This window comes from Frieseomelitta varia, unplaced genomic scaffold (assembly GCF_011392965.1).
Source record: "Frieseomelitta varia isolate USP_RPSP 00005682 unplaced genomic scaffold, Fvar_1.2 scaffold_442, whole genome shotgun sequence".
Lineage (NCBI taxonomy): Eukaryota > Metazoa > Arthropoda > Insecta > Hymenoptera > Apidae > Frieseomelitta > Frieseomelitta varia.
Genome location: NW_025110193.1, coordinates 313,615 through 331,059, shown reverse-complemented (window position 1 = coordinate 331,059; position 17,445 = coordinate 313,615). Strand labels below are relative to the sequence as shown.

The 17,445-nt window shown below is 38.7% G+C and overlaps 1 protein-coding gene across 1 annotated transcript in view; it reads right to left on the bottom strand.

The window, feature by feature from the left end:
* LOC122532215 (metabotropic glutamate receptor 4-like) overlaps window positions 1-17,168 on the bottom strand; it is a 52,000-nt gene extending 34,832 nt beyond the window's left edge. Inside the window, exon 1 of the mRNA XM_043660794.1 lies at window positions 17,022-17,168. The gene's annotated coding sequence lies outside the window, so the exon portion shown is untranslated. The remainder of the gene's footprint in view (window positions 1-17,021) is intronic.
* Between the last annotated feature and the right edge of the window lie 277 nt (window positions 17,169-17,445).

Here is a 17,445-nt window from a genome sequence, read left to right as displayed (position 1 = left end):
TTATTCTATTTTCTCCTACCGAAATTTTATGGTATTTGACAGATTGTGCGTGTTTAAAAAAAAAATACGTAAATTGCCTGTTTAATCTCGTTTCGTTGCCAATTATCGCAGAGAATAATAAAGTCCCGTTCGATCTCTTTCGAACAGTATCGAGGACGTTTGGTAATCGAATTTTGGCAAACGATAATACATTTGGGAACGAGGCCTGTTTACAGCGGCCATTTCACGCTCGCTGATGTATGGTAAACTTGCAGAATTTTCGACGTGTCGAAATTCGTTGTTCCAAATGAAATTTCGGACCTTTGAAACTCGCCTCGTATAATCCACAAGTATAAACTGCCTGATAGGCCAATCGTCGCGCGAGTTTGTTTGCCGTTTGGCTGCCGTCGCTGAATTAGTCATGCAATTGCAATTCGCTCGCGGCATGGTTATTGGTTTCCGTTCTTCCCGTCGCTGCTACTTTCGTTGCCCGTTGCGATCTCACGCCTGGCTAAGCCTTCTCACCATCCTTTTGCACTTGCGATACTTTTTTTTTTTTTTTTTCAAATACAAACGACGTTAAACTCTAAATGATTTCGCGTTGAACGATCAACTGATTGCGGACCGTAACGAGTGACCAAAACCGTATGCAATAATTCGTCGCTTTCCTTTCGAACTCGTCGGCACGATATCACCGGGTAGAAATTATTGAGAAGTAATAATAAATTTATTATTTGTTTCGCCTGGGTTGATACTTAAGTACACTCAAAAACTGAGAAAATGTTGCAATTTTGCGACAAAAAGTCCTCCCAGCGTAAGAGGTTAAAGAAACATTTTTTTCATTTTTCAAGAGAACTACGGAAAAATTGTAGATGAGTAGAGTACAATGCAAGAGAAAGAGAAAAAAGATTTTTGATCTTGATTTCATCATCTTTGACCAATTCATTCATCCATGATAGCCAGGGATAATCTTTTCTCTCCATTCGTTTTTATTATACGGTAGCTTTGACATTGAACGTTCTCACAATTATCATTGGCTCGCGAACGTTATTCTGATTCGCGTCAGAAGCGAATTTCGAATATCCAGACTTGATGAAAATCCTGTCTGTCAATGAAGGCCGGGTGGTGAATGCGATAAAGGAGGGACCAAGTAATGATCGTCACCAGTGAGAGGCTACGTGAATGGAAATTTTAATGTAAACGATTCGAGACGCGGTTATTTCGCTGAGAATAAGGGTTCCTTTCCCCTCTATCTTTGCGAACTTCGCGCAGGTCCTTAAATTTTATCGCTTCGTTCTGCGCGCAGTGCTCGCGCCTGTTTTATTTTCCTTTTCATTAGCTTTTCGAGCGGATATAACAGTCTCGCCGGTGGTTGTTTTAAAGACCATTTTGGTTAACTTGCAGCAAGCACTTTTGCTTCGAGCGTCGGTGCTAAGACACTACGAACGATGATTGATGGAGAAGCTCGTTTTAATTTAAAAAAGCGGTATCATAGCCGCTCCCCATCGATCCACCGGCGAACAATAGCCCGGCATTACCGTAGATTTTAATCGCTTTCTTCGACGAATAATTTTTTCCCTAATCCCTTCCGTCGCCAATTCTTCAGCCGATTCGATTTCCCGCCGAGAATTTCAGCCGAGAATTTCATTGTCCCAGCCTCGCAATATCATCGGGAGGGGAAATTTTAATTAGCGGGGATGATTGACAAAGACGGCCCTGTTTATAACACGTAACAGCGCAATTTCACTGATATTTTCATAATTTATTCATTTAATATTCCCGAAGAGTTCCGCGACTCGTTCGCAACGTCGGCCATTAAAATTTTACTGCCGGAAACTTGGGCAGGGGGGTGCCGCCTTCGCTGTTCTTCCAGCCAGCCACTCAACGTAATTGCCGTTTAACTTTTTCACCTAGCTTCGGAACTCTCCGAGAAGGCGAAACTGTAAACTAGTCGTGAAGACTAATCGGCTACCAGACAGGTCCTCCTCTCATTGTTAGCGTAATCGAATCGTTTTCTTCGTTCGTGTTCCACGGCAACGTTGTTCCTCATCGCTTCACGGCCCTTTCTTGCTGTTTCGATTCGCTTTTATCTTTATAAACTGTCGCCTCGGAAACGAATCGCTGGCAAAACAAACTTTCTATTCTTCCTTTTGCGACTCTCGTTCACTCTTCCTCCTCCTTCCTCCCCCCCTCCCTTTGTCCTTCGATTCTCTATACAGATCGCGCAGCCCCCGATGTCATTTTTCAGCGCGACGCTGCTCGCGATACCTTTGACGACGTTAATAAATAACAAAGTCTCGAAATGTCGAGAGCGACGGTGCATCGATCACTCGCCGAGATCACCCGTTAACGAACAAACCGATTAATTCTCAGTATCGAATGGAATTTGATTCGTACGCTGATTAATTGTCAATCAAACTTGAATGCAGATGATTTCTACGAACGGTGGGAAATTGAACGCGTTTCTGCAAATGTTGAGTGTTTGTAACAAGTGCAATGGCATTCGCGGTTTATTCGAGGGATTTCGTAAATTCGAAAAAGTCGTTTTTACTCTGGAACTCGATAGAATCGATACTCTGGAAAATAGTTGACTTACACATTAGAGCTTTCATCGGTATCTGTAACTGTGACGGATAACTGAAACTTTAAAAAGCATGTGCCTCTCGAAATGAAGTTTTGCCAGAAATATCCGAAAGATTATCGACTCAATTTGAATAGAGATTCGTGATAATATTCTCGAGGCTATTGTTTGAAATTTTGATTCGTTCATCTTTCTTTTTTTATCGAGAAGTTGTGAATATTACACCAGTTCCATTTTAAACAGCTGTCATTGTTTTTTTCTTTAAGAAAATCGTCTTTGATTTAACATACAATTAAAACAAATTTGCTCTGAACAAAATCACAAAACAGAGACGTGGCAGTTTCGATAAAATGACCAGTAATCGAGCAATCGTGTAACAAACTGTGCGTATTATTTTTTTTTCACAAAATTTGTAATTTTATCTCCAAAAAAAAAAGAAAAAAAATTCTTAATTGTCAGTTCCTTACGACTGATGAATTTGCTAATCAATTGGACGTTATTTTCGCATCCCTTCAATATCTATATCAAACAATAGAGTTTCATAATTTTGCGCGAGACAACGTCATTATAAATTGTCGCGAACTTTCGTTAACGGACCACCAGCGCCAATTAATTATTAATTATCAATTTCGACGATGGCTAATTTCGCCTGTGTGCAGAACGACAATGGTCAGTTTACGGAGCGTTGTTTATTCAGACAGCGCAACAATGAGCGAACTCGCCAACTCACTCGATGGCACGCTATTGTTCCGTGTCGATATCATTAAATTTCATTCGATGACAGAATGCCTGATAATAGTGACGTAAGCTAATCGCAACGAACAAAAGTTCCTCGTTCTGGATAAATTTTTCGTCCGACGTAAAACCGACCACGGAGCACGGTTCATACCTGGCCATGCAGGTCTTTATTAAATTTTTCTATCCAATGAGACTGGCGTTCATTCACTCGTAAATTTTTCCCCAAGCGTAATATCGTCTGCTTCTGTTTTTTTTTTCGTTTTTACTCACACTGCCGCGGCGAAAAAGGTGAGGAAAGGTTGACGTTTATGAGTAAAGTTAAAATTAAAATTCGCTCGGGTTTAATCGCGCTGTAATCCACGCAGAGAAGACTGGAATTTCTTTCTAGTCGTAATTTCCTTTTTTTATTTTCTCGATAACGAAGCATAGAAATTTGTCGAGGAGACAAGCGACTTCGTTCTACTGTCTGATTTCCGAGTACGAGAAATTTTTCGAGCGAAAGATTCTCAATGATCCAAATCTGTGAAAGATTTGAAATCATTTTGAATATAAATTTTATTTCGCCGCGTTTCGGTGCAGATTCGTGCAACGCTTTGTACACGAGGAAAGGAAGGAAATAACGAAAGGGGAGCAACGCGTGGCCGTGATCACTATTGTTGTACCTGAGGCTAATTTTCCAACGGTAGATGAAGGATAGTTTTTTAATTACCCGCGATCCGCAAAGACAGATCACGCTGGGGAATTGGTTTGTGCCCGATGTGTGTATATAATTCATTGGATCGATACTATTATACAATGGCTGTGAAATGCTATTATTGCTTGATGAATTGCCTGCTTAATGAGACTGGCTAGCATTGCACGTTATCGCGTCTCGAGAGCATCGTGCAAACAACGGCCGAACGGAATCGATATTCATGCCCTCGAAGTACAACTTCTTTTTTTCTCTCTTTTTATTGACGCGTTGTGCCTTTTTGCAGGTTCCATCTTTTTTCCTCTTCGGCGAGTTCTCTTCGTTGACGTGCCGGGGAATGGAAACGTGTCAACGATGAGCCAAACGTCTATTCACGGGGCGGCCTCGACTCCTTATCGTCGTCACGCTGTCACGGGATGAACGAGCGGCGCAACGTCGGTGAGTGATAAGAATTAAATCTTAAACGAACGGGGAATGAAATTTTTTTCGCCGAAGTGGCGAATGTTGTATATTTTTAAATTGAGCATCGTAGCGATGTAAAACTGAAAAATTTACCTCGGCTTGGTTCAAGTTCAAGCAGGTCAATGAACAGAAACCAAAAGGCAAGAGGGGAAAGTTCAAATGTTCAAATTGCACTTGTTCTTAAACTATTCTGCACGAAAGTCGTGAATTATTGCAGAGTTAGCTCTCGCACGAAATACAAAAGTTCCGGTTGCTACGAACGAGAGGATGAATTGAATGCTCGGTGTTCACGAGTCGATAATCTCGCGACCGGACACGTTGATCCGGTCATGAACGTGTGGTATCGTTACTAAATCACCGTTTCGCGTCGCGAGATTAACCATTTAGCCGCGAAATATTTATCGCATTTTAAAAAGCCAATATGCCACTGCGAGCGGGACAAATATTGGGAGAGAGAGAGAGAGAGAGAGAGAGAGAGAGAGAGAGAGAGAGAGAGAGAGAGAGAGAGAGAGTCAATAAATCAGCGGTTCGTCGATGCTTATACCTATATTTATCTATTGGATTTCGAGTTCTCGATACGATGGATTACTTGCGTCGCGATTGTGTTTGCAGAGCCGATCTATGGAAGCTGTGCATTGTCTCGGGTCTAATCGCAAAACGCGACGTAACGCGAATTAAGCGAAATAAGCGATTGTTTCGCTATTAATTCTGGCCCAAGCAGCGGCAGAAATTTACATTTATTTTTCGTACAACCGGGCGGGGAAATTAATCGTTGCACCCTAATTATTAATTATTGTCGAAACTACTGCTGATTACGATTATTAACTCTCTCGTTCTCGCGCAACGTGGACAACGAAGTAGCCATTTGAATTGCAGACGATAATTAATCGCGTTTAGCAGTATCAAGATCTGGCTTCCGCTGGCTTGACACTCGATTATGTGTCGGTGGCATTAACCGATTCTGAAACGCAATAATAGGTTTATGATCCCAGAAACGTGTTATTTCCACGGGATTTGTGCGTCCTCTGTAAGTTAACACCCCGTGTCTAAATTCATGGGACGATTCGATTATACGTATGCATTTCATTATCCGGCGCTAAATGACATTCCCGCTGATATCAGTATCTCATTGTGCGTCCGTGAATGATTATCTCGTGGAGAAGTTTCGTTATACATTTACGCGTTCCGTGCGTTTAAATTTCCCTAAGACGATCTAAGGTAAAATTCGACGAAGATAAGGAGAATTTTGAAAAAGAAGATCGATGTGTTAATTCTGGAAATTAACAGGTTAATTCTTCAGATTTTTCGTTCGAACTCGTACATTCCTAAACGTAAACCTAACTTATATTTCGTCTAAAGTAATATCGTATATTACTGTATATTTGTATAATATATATAATATATATATATATATTTATAATATTTATAACATATATAATAATATAATATTAAATAATATTTATTATATATATTATTTTTATATTAATTATTTTATTTTTAATCTTTATTTCTTTCTAAGATTATTATGAAAGTTTTATAAAAAGTCACACTAGGGAACACTTTTGAACAGTGTTCTTAGGTTGTTTTCATTTTCAGATAAGAAATTTTCTGCTGGAAACTTGCATCCTCCCATTCTAAACTTATATTTCCGTCATTGTGGAATTTTGATAGACAAATTTTTGTTATGCTACAGAACACTTTTGAATAGTATTCTCACGGGACAAATAGTTTAAAGTCTACTATATAACAAATGTTACACGGAAACAAGTTATTTCACAACATTTAATTGAATGTCCATTTTTATATTGCACTGTTCGTCGAATAGCGCGTTCAGTATTGCAGTTTTATTTCTATCGCGCCATTTGTCGAATAGTGCATCCAGTACATTGCTACAAATATCGAGAATTTGTTTTTGACATTGATATTTATTTATTTGTTACTCGGCAACGCGCAGACATTTTTCGACAATGTTCTACGATACACGTTCGAAGCTTCTCCAACTCTTTCGATCCCTGGATTATAATTCTCTATTTTATATGTACGAAACGAGTTTCGAAAGGATCAGTCTACCACTGCGTGTGTTACTTATTAACACACCACGGAGGGAATTGTGTAACGGAGAAATTAGCGAAAGTTCCTGTACAACGGTTAATTCACCGTAATTCGCTCCCTTTTGTCCGACCGAAACAGGAACATTCTACTTAACCGCGCTACCTACTTTCCAAGTTGCGATCTCGCGTTCCTCGGGATATCCCGTGTCGAACAAAACAGCAGTTGCTGTCACGCTAATTAAAACGATTCAATCCGAACTTTTTCGTGGGTAGGGGTGAGGAGGAGGGGGGGGGAGAGGGGGAAGGGAGAGTAAGTTATGCGGTAACTTTTCGAGCATTCCCTCCCGGCATAATGAGCGTGATACGCCCGTTTCCTTCCCTCTCTGATAATAAAATAAGTTTGTTAGGAAGTTGGCAGGCAGGCGCTGCGAGGCCAAACGTGCGAGTTTAATAACAAACTTAAATCCGTCAAAGGAGAGGAAGTTTGCGTCATCTCCGCGGGCTGACCTATCGCATAACGTTAGCCAGGCGAGAAATTCTTGCCAGTTACAAATTTTCCAAAGTTCATCGCGCCGCTCATCAAGGTCCGTGCTTATTAACCTCCATACTCGGACCCGCCTTATCTTATCTCCCCTCAAACTTATCGACAATGACGTTTTCCCTCTATCATTCATCGGCCATTCCATTTTCAACTTTTATCGCTCGATTTTATTCTCCTCGATGACATTTCTTGACTGTCGGTTTATCAGTCGAAGTTTTCGTTGAGAAATGTCGGCATTCGCATCCGAGCTCGAATGAAGCAAGAGTTTTTCAAAGAAATTGCGTGGATCTTTTATATCGCCAAGTTTTAAGGGGACAAAACGGTGCGACGGGCCTAAAAATTACGTATAATTTTGGACGGCTAGTAAAAAGAAAACTACGTGTTTGATTGACGTGAGCTTGACGTTTGTGGTTTGTTTTAACACATTATGAACTATAAAGAGCAACATTGAAAAAGAGGGCTCTTATTTAGCTTTTCAACGGCATCCTTTTACATAACTCTTTTTTACATTGCCTATTGGTGTGCATGATTCTAGTGAAACGGGATTAGCTGCAACAAAAAAGGTAAGAAAAGTTCAAGAGTGAACAATATTCTCTAGGAATTGACGATCTAACATTTTCACTTCTGTGAAAATTATGAAAATAGCAGCCATTTGTTTCTGATGTATCGAATTTGTGCCAAAAATTTCTACGTTTTTTGTTTATATTTTTCGAAATTGTTAAAAATTAAAAAAATGTTCGATCGTCAATCTAAAGATGCGTACCAAGTTTCACGGTAATCGGTTGGTTATATTCCGAGATATCTTGCACACCGTTTCTAAAAACCTAGTTTCGAGAAAAACGCTTATGTTTAAAGTTTCAGAACGTCATTTTTCATATGTGTCCTTTACTTACTTTTTTTACTTGTATATCGCGGCTCACAGTTCTTACAATTCACAATTAAATTGAATCCAAGTCCCCTGATGTTCGACTCACCAAAAATAATATTTGAATCACACGATTTACACTTTATGATACTGCTTCAAGTTGTAGACAGTGATACAAATTCAATTGTTCTGTATCAGCAGGATTTATTATTATAAAATAAGTCGTTTTAAAGGTTAGAACCTTTTGTATCTTATTTCTAAGACCTCAAACTACTATTTAAAACAAACAAACAAAAAAAAAAATCGATTTTTTGAAAAATTCACACTGTCCTGACCCCTTAAGTGGAATTTAATCGAAAGTTGTCCTCTTTTAAATATTTCAATGAATGAAATATCTTTCTTTCTTTCCTTTTATTAATTCGTAATGCTTCGCGAGTTTTTTTCTTTTTTTTACGCGTCCCTTCGAAGACGAGAATGCAAACGAGTCTTTGTCAGAAATTAAATCCGTGCAGTCTATCCTCGAGGATTTATGCTCCTCCCGATTCAACTTTCTCCGGTTGTGAATCTGCCCGAGATCTCTTTGGAACTTCGTGCTTTCGCGGGTTTCGCAACCCGTCCATCTGCCGGGACAGAAGTTCTCGACTTTCGTGTACGTTCTCCTAGCCGCTCGGACTTTTGATTTATCGTTCCAGATACTTTCAACCCTAAATTCCACTCGGCGCGGTTTTATCACCTTCGTGTGTATCAACTCTCTCCGTCCAACTGTTTTTGATGATAAAATACAAACTCGCGTCATGAAACACTGTAATACAACGAAGAACCGTAAAACCGTAAATTTATCACAATTTCTTTTTCAGTGCTTCTGATTTTATTGATTCCATAGAACACTGTGTGTGTACTTTTTGATTAGGCTTTTCATTTACGAGCCTCTTCACATAAATTCCCATCCATCCTTCAAAAATTTTCACACAAGTTTCTCTTTGTAAATCAAAACTCTGTAACTTTGCTTTTGTGTTTTTATTTTAACTCCTTCTTTTTGGTATTTTTCGTAAATCAATATGATTTTTGCGTACAACCAACTAGTCCCGAAGATACAGAACGAGAGAGAAAAGTCGCCCAGGTCATTCTTGACGAAGTGAGTCGTAGAAAATTCGGAAATGTTTTTCATTCTCTCCGCGAGAAGCGACAGACTTGCGACTAACTCAGTTTGTAGCGACTAAGATTTATCAGTTTGATCTGATTACAACTTGATATCCTTCTCAACTATCTATTACCACGTTTCAAATTTTAATTTCATTTTCCATTTCAATTTGCCAACTCGGTGAGAAGCAGAGAGCAAATTGATTCGAGAACGAATTGCGCGCGTGTGAAAATATGAGTGATTAACAACGTTCACTTATCGAGCAACCAGTTCGAAGAAAAATGATTTCCGTTCCTTTCTGACAAATTGCCAGAAAGGACGTCTGTCGGGCTCTTATCGGGGAATTCAGTTTGCGGCGCGGTTGAGGAACGCGAGGGATCACGCGGCCGAGAATAACACGGAACGGAGGAAACGCGCGCAATTGCAAATCTCGCCGACGCGGATTCGAGGTCGATCTAGATCACGGTGGCGAAATTGCCGATTCGTTTAACACCAGAAGCTTAATTTCCTTTCTTTTCTTCGCGTGGAATCGCATTTCTGCGAACGTGACACGCGAGAGATGTTGCTGCAACGCGAAACGGCGCTGCACGTGAGGCTGAAATTACGTCGGGATTGATTAATACGATTCGTGTGCAAAACTGCGCGCGTAAAACACGACAAAATGCAGGAGTATAATATTGTACTTGGATGCCTGATGGGTCACGTTTTATTTAAAATCCACCGATAGAACCTTGGCACGATGATTGATGGCGCCAAGTTGTTTATCGCCTGCCGCGAATTTTCACGTCTGCCGACGCTGCGGATTTTTTCGCCGCAGGAGGGACACGCGAAAAAAAAAACACGTCATTTTTGGATTCGTCGCGTGACTGTTCTGTCGCGACACGCGTAACTGTCCACACGCCGTCATGGCTGTTCGTGTAATAAAATAATTGTTAGAATGCACGTGCGAATGTTAAATACGCCAGTGTCGTTACAAATGAAAAAGTATATATATTTCGTATTATATTATATATATATTATATATTATATAAATATTATATATAGATTTTATATATTATATTATAGATATATTTTATGTATTATAATATTATATATTTTATATTATATATACAACGAACTGATTTGTTAGGATATAAAATATAATAAAAAAGGAACTTTATCTTTAGTTAATTTTAACTGATTACTCTCACGCTTTTGTATAAATATTATATATATATATTTTATATATTATATATATATTTTATATATTATAATATTATATATTTTATATTATATATACAACTAACTGATTTGTTAGGGTATAAAATATAATAAAAAAGGAACTTTATCTTTAGTTAATTTTAACTGATTACTCTCACGCTTTTGTATAAATATTATATATATATTTTATATATTATATTATAGATATATTTTATATATTATATAAATATTATATATATATATATATTTTATATATTATTGACTAGCTCTGGCTTGCTCCTTTCTTCTGTTTCTCGACTGCTTCCTCGCCACACACGTACACAGACATCACGCACACAGATCCATTAAGACCGCCAAATTTAAATCGTAAACTCAACAATAATATTTATATGGTGTACGATTTTTCTCATTCTTTTGTAAATTTTTAGCAAATTTTAAGCGGACGAGTTGCCTTGAAAACTGAAGTCAAAGTGAACAGAGCCGCGCGCGGTATTTAATATCCACTGGATAGGTCTGTTAATGGCGTCGTCCATTGTGAAATATACTTTCGCGAAGGTTTATCGATGGGGGAGGGGTCGTCGGTGGATATTGCGGTTTCAATGAACCGATACGTTTCCGCAAGTCAACCGGCAGCTTTTGAATTTACGAGCCGAGGTGCTTTTATAAACGCCACGGCGAGATGTACAACCAGTAGAAGCGGACTGGCGTGTGTTTAACGTGTCTCGCGCAGCGGTGACTCGCCTCGCCGTTCCGGCCAGAGCCCCGCCCCGATATTAATTATATTTCAACGATGATTGAATTATCTGACGCTTTCATCGAGCGTGAATATAACCTCCATTCAAATTTGCTATTTTGTGTTTAAACATTGCTCTGCTGGCCGCCGATCGTCTAATATTTCTAGATATTACGCATCTAGAATTATTAAACGAAAATATTAAACGTTCGGCGGGAGTTTCATTGATTAAAATCGTGTTTATTCGCGTGTATGGAAGGAAACACGCGTGGTACGCGAATGTTTCAGTGCATCGTGGTGATTTCTAATTTCACGGTCCGCGAGAGTTTGCGTGTAAACGTGCCGAGATTTGCAATTCCTTAATGGGAGACCTCTCGTTCGTAAATTCAGAACGGGGCTCATTTTGCATCGAGGTCTCTTCGTTTAAGCAGAATTTCTTTTCGACTGCGCACGAGACCATAGATATATATTCGCATAGTCACCCACTGCGACTATCTTCACTGCCACTTGTCGTATTTACTCGTTTCCTTTCCTTTCGGCGAAATATTTTCAGAGTACATTACACATTATTTGGAAAAATAACGAACGAGTAAAGTTATAAAACTGATCACAAATTGAAATAAATAAACAGTTACATATGCATAGCAAAGGAATAAATTTAGAATCGGTCCATCGTGCGATTGTGCGAGAGTGTACGTGCAACAACAGCGCAATTAAGATTGGACGGTAGTAACCCTTTGGGCACCGATTTATTTGAAAAAATTTTTGCATATGGAACAGATTTAATTTGTCGATGCATGGAGTAGTACGTAAAAGCAGTAGATTTTTATTTCAGTGATATGCATATTGAGAGGATTTCGGCTAATTAGAATTGCAAAACAAAAAATAAATAAATAAAAGAAACAAAATGAAAACAAATAAGTTCAATTCGAATGACGAGATAGACTCGTTATTTTGTACAATAAATAAGTAAAATAAATTTTGTACCTTTCGTATCAGGGTTAATTAATTAATTTTAGTAATTTTAATTATCTCGAAAGTAAATGATCTAAATGTATATGTGTATTATTGTTTTTGTGAAGTAAAAAAAAGTAAATATATATTTAGAAATTAAATGTTTGTCGTATTTATTAATATCTAGTTTTTTCTTTTTAAATAAATTTAATTTACATATAACAGGGAAAACAAGTGCATGGCGAGTGTCAAATGTGCCCAAGGGGTTAATAAAAACAGACCGAACATCGAAACATTTAAATATTCGGCTACGTTACACGAAAAAACAATAAATTCTATGTCAAGAGTAAAAAGGGGTTGTAGTAAGAAGAATTTAGAGCCCGTATACAGGGTGGTTCGTTTAACGAGACTTGACTATCTTTTCAAATTGCAACGACGCAGAAAATATTTCTTGCTTAACGTGAATGGTATCCCTTATAACTTACGCGTTCCCAGTTTCAATTTTCTCTACTCTCAAATAGATTCCATCAAATCGCCGCTTTGATCGAGCGTGCGTAATCGTACTCCTGAATTTCAAATTCCCCCGTCGCAAGTTTTCCTCATTTTCGTCAATAGATTCACCGCGTCGTCGATTTTTACGTAACGACGGGGACGAGTGTACGCCGTACGATCGGCGTTATTGATTTTAACCCCCCCCCCCCCCCCTTCCCGATGGTAATGCAAAGGATAGTTACGCGTCCGTTCCGAGAGCATTGCAAAATCCACTCGAATCGGGTGGTTCGGTGAATCTTCAAATTGATTCCGTGAGTAACCTTCCGTGGAGTAATTCCTGCGACACACAATGAACCGGCATGGCGGGGCGAAGCGTTTGTCGCCTCGGCGAGATGTTAGCTCCGCCACCTACGAGATTAATTCCGTCCCGATCTTCTTGACGTTCTCCTTGAGGCGGGGCTCGCCACGGGGCGTTTTGCTCTTCCCTTGTTTAAGTTCTTGCTCAAACTAATCGAGAATTCCTCCGTTCCGTTCCGTTCCGTTCCGTTCCGCGATTCAACGGATTGTGCTCCGACAGGGAAATTGAATAGGAAATCAGGAATTAACCACTTGCGCTGGAATGACGTGAGAAGCCACTCACGTCGAGGACTTTTTGTCCCAATATTGCAATATTTTCTCTCAGTTTTCAGTGCATTTAAGTATAACCCAGGCAAAAGAAATAATAAATTTATTACTTCTAAATAATTCCTATCCAGTGATCGTCATACCGACGAGTTCAAAAGGAAAAGAAAGCGACGAATTACTGTATACGTTTCGGTCGCTCGTTATGGTCCGCAATCAATTGCCAGCGCAAGAGGTTAAGATTAACCTCTTGCTCTGGAATGACGTGCCACGTACATCGAGAATTTTTTGTCCCAAAATTGCAATATTTTCTCTCAGTTTTCAGTGCATTTAAGTATAACCCAGGCAAAAGAAATAATAAATTTATTACTTCTAAATAATTCCTATCCAGTGATCGTCATACCGACGAGTTCAAAAGGAAAAGAAAACGACGAATTACTGTACACGGTTCGGTCGCTCGTTATGGTCCGCAATCGGTTGCCAGCGCAAATGGTTGAAAAAGAAAACAACAGCACGAAATGGAGACTACTTCCATTTTACGCTGATTTCGTTCTCCTCACCTGCGAAACGATAGAAATTTTTCATTTGATGATGAAACAGTCGGGGGACGGAGGGGGGAGGAGAGAGAGAGAGAGACATTCCCTTATCGTTTCCTTCGACGTCCGATCTCTCGGAATCGAGAGACATTCCCTCTGCTTAATTCAAGACACAGGACTGCACTCACGCCGCCGTCAAAAATGCAAAATTCGCAACTTCCACGAGCTTCTCTCTTTCCCTCGATCCAAGGTTCGAAATTTTAGTCTCCATTTAGTTTCTCCTTTTTATGTAGTCTCGGCTCGCAAATTCTCCGCCAGATTACACGATATACACGATGACGATCCAGCTTTCGAGGGGACGGTGTCGAAAGGCAAGAAACGGAAGAACAAAAGTAGACCAACGCCAAGAACCGTGTTCCGTGTAGGGGAGAACTTCTGGCTTCTTACGCCGGTGAATTTTCATTTCACGGTGTGCCACCGGCGGTTCTTTGATTCAGCCAGCCCGCCGTCGTGAATAAATGTTCGCTCCAGTTCGCTCCCTCGCCGAGAGCCACCCAGAGAAAGAGAGAGAAAGAGAGAGAGAGAAAGAGAGAGAAGGTGGATAAAAGAAAAACCTTTGCTTCGCTTCGCCTCGCCTCGCTTCGCTTCGCTTCCTTTCGTTTCGTTCCCCGATGCTATCGGCGAAGAAACACGTTCGTTGCCGTTAACTTCTACCAACTGTGCCGAGCTGCTACTTTCTAACTGGAAGTTCGGGTTACGCGCGTCCATTCTGATACGTGCAATCCTCTTAGCTCGAGAGAGTAGACGCAGAGTGCGTTTAATAAGAACGTGAACGCCGTTTCTCTGGGGAGAAACGTTCTTTTTTTTTTTGTAAAAAAATTTCTCACGGATCGAAGGAAACTTCACACCTAAAACACCGTTGATTAATAGCACTGAATCAATTCTGCCCTTTCGCTGCGACAGATTTTTGATACGTATCGCACGTAACATATCAATCGTAGGATTTCAGTCGCGACTTGCATTGAGAACGACGAACTCTTTCATCAGCGTGCATTTCTCAGAATGTACATTGAAATAATCGACAACACTGAACTAACGTTATTTGTTTGTTTGTACTCTGTTAATGCACGTACTAAAAATTGCGCAGTAACATTCAGCTTTATAATATATTAGTATATTAGTATATTTAGCATATTGGTATATTAGTATATTAGTATATTTAGCATATTAGTATATTAGTATCTTTATAATTAATTCATAATTAGCTTAATAATATATTAGTATATTTAGCTTCACATATAATATAATATATTAGTTATAATATAACAGTTTCATATATATTAGTATATTTAATATTAGTATATTAGTATATTTAGATTTATACATAATATAATAGAATATATTAGATGTAATATAACAGTTTCATAATATATTATATAGTATATAGTATATTAGTACATTTAACTTTATAATTAATTTATATTTAGCTTTATATGTAATAGTTATAATATAACATTTTCATATATAGTATATTAGTATATTTAGCTTTATAATTAATTTATATTTAGCTTAATAATATATTAGTATATTTAGATTTATATATAATATAATATATTAGTTATAATATAACAGTTTCATAATATATAGTATATTAGTATATTTAGCTTTATAATTAATTTATATTTAGCTTAATAATATATTAGTATATAATAGAATATATGTATATATAATAGAATATATTAGTTATGATATAACAGTTTCATAATATAATCTAACAATGTGGTAAAGCGTGGTAACATAATTTGAAACGTGGATCAATACGTGATCTTACGTCACATTTCTTGCGACTCGTAACGTGTCTCCTTTCTTTTGTTACGTTTTCATAATACACTACACACTGTATTTGCGCCTCTTTGCGATTAATTTCTTACCATGTTTAATTTAGAGCCTGATAGTGTTTTAGTGTTGTACTTTCGATTTGTGCGGAAAGGATCTATTTCTTTTCTGAGAAATGGCGTTTTCTATCGAAGTTCTCACTGTAGTCGTAACTTATTCCCTAATTGTACGTACGTACATTGTTATCCAATGGAGAAACGTAGGAGCTGTGAAAAGCGTTGCGCAAGAGGAGAGAGCGATAAGGACTTTTACCGATTCGCGACTTTGTTTTATTCAGTTATACGACACCCGTGCATTTTACCGGAATGTAAACGAATAAACGAGCTCTTCGCCCAGATTTCGAGGAATATGAGAATTTCATCGAGCTTCTGCTTCAGTGGCAACAAAGCAGAAACATTTATAGACTATCTTCAGTCTTTCTGTAAATGTATTTATAATACATTTGAATCTTCAGTGTATCTCGAATCAGTCGATCTATCAGTATTATTGGATTGCAAATTATTGGATTTAGAATCATTATTGAAAATTATTGTATTCTTATTTCCCTTATAAATGAATTTACAATAATTTAAATCTGTAATGTATATATTTTGAATTGGTCGATCTCTCTCAGCATTATTGGATTGAGAATTATTCTATTTTTATTTTCTCTATAAATGAATTTATAATAATTTGAATATGAATAGTATATTTGGAATCACTCGATCTATCAGTATTGTTCTATCAGGATTGAAAATTATTAGACTCGTTGGATTTAGAATTATTATCGAAGATCATTATATTCTTATTTTCTTTGCAAATGAATCTCTAGATCTATCAGTATTATTGCATTGAAAATTACTCGACGAATGTGTCTTGGCGTTAAAATTTCAAGTTGCATTGTATCTGACGATCAAACCCCGAGCGTTTCAGAATCGTTTAAAGACCATTCGAAAGTTTCGCCGGTGAATCGCGTTTAAAGATCGCGAGAATCGTCCGGATTCAATTCATCGAACGTTCTCCGCAAATTAAAAATTCCAACCGATACGACCTATCTCGAATCGTACAACAACCCACAACGGTGGAATTCGATCTCACCGCGTGGCAACTTTCGACTTTCGTGGTTTCCCGGAAAGTTTCTGGAAGTAACAGCACCAAAGAACAAAGTCTTTGAAGTCTTCCATCGGTGTTCTCTCATTTCACAAAAATTGCAACCGCGGAAAGACTTTCGACTTTCATATTCCCTTCACCCAAGGGCTTATCCCTTTGCCCTGTGGTGAAATTTTTTATTACCACGCCACGCGCCTCGCGCTTCGATAAACCCGACTCGACCGAACGCGCTTTCTTTTCAAATCGCGTCCCTCTTTTAAATTACGTTACTCGTTCTCCTTCACTCCCGAAGTCAACGATGTTCGCCTCCTTGTAACCCCCTTTAAATTCTTATTTCCGAAGAGTCCTTATCTTCCGAGATTATTCGACATCCCTGGATCGAACGGGGCCAATACAAAGGGGCCGTGTATTTGAAACCGTACGGCCGGGTCTTGTAATTCGCGGCACGTACCTGCGGTATTCGAAAAAGTCGGAGAAGGTTCGCTACTTGGATGGATGTGACCGAGCTTGCTGCTCCGACGACTCCGCTGATGACCTTTCGCACTGCAGTTTTATTGCAGTTGTACTCGGCGCCGTCTATATTGCTTATCGATCCTGCAACATAAATCAACACGCCCCGGCATTAATTCCATCGTACGAACACAGTATCGAAATTTCATCGTGTTTCTTTTGGGTTAGGTTTTCCATTAATTTTCAATTTATATCAACGAACAAATATTTCGTTCGTTCATTTTTTCCCTTTCGATTAATTTATCATTGCCTTTCAATGCCACATTTTGGCCAGAAAAGGGGAACGAGTCGTTACTCGTATGTCTGACCGTATAGGGGCTCATTCTATTTAAAATGTCTGATCACACGTGAAGGCTCTTTCTATT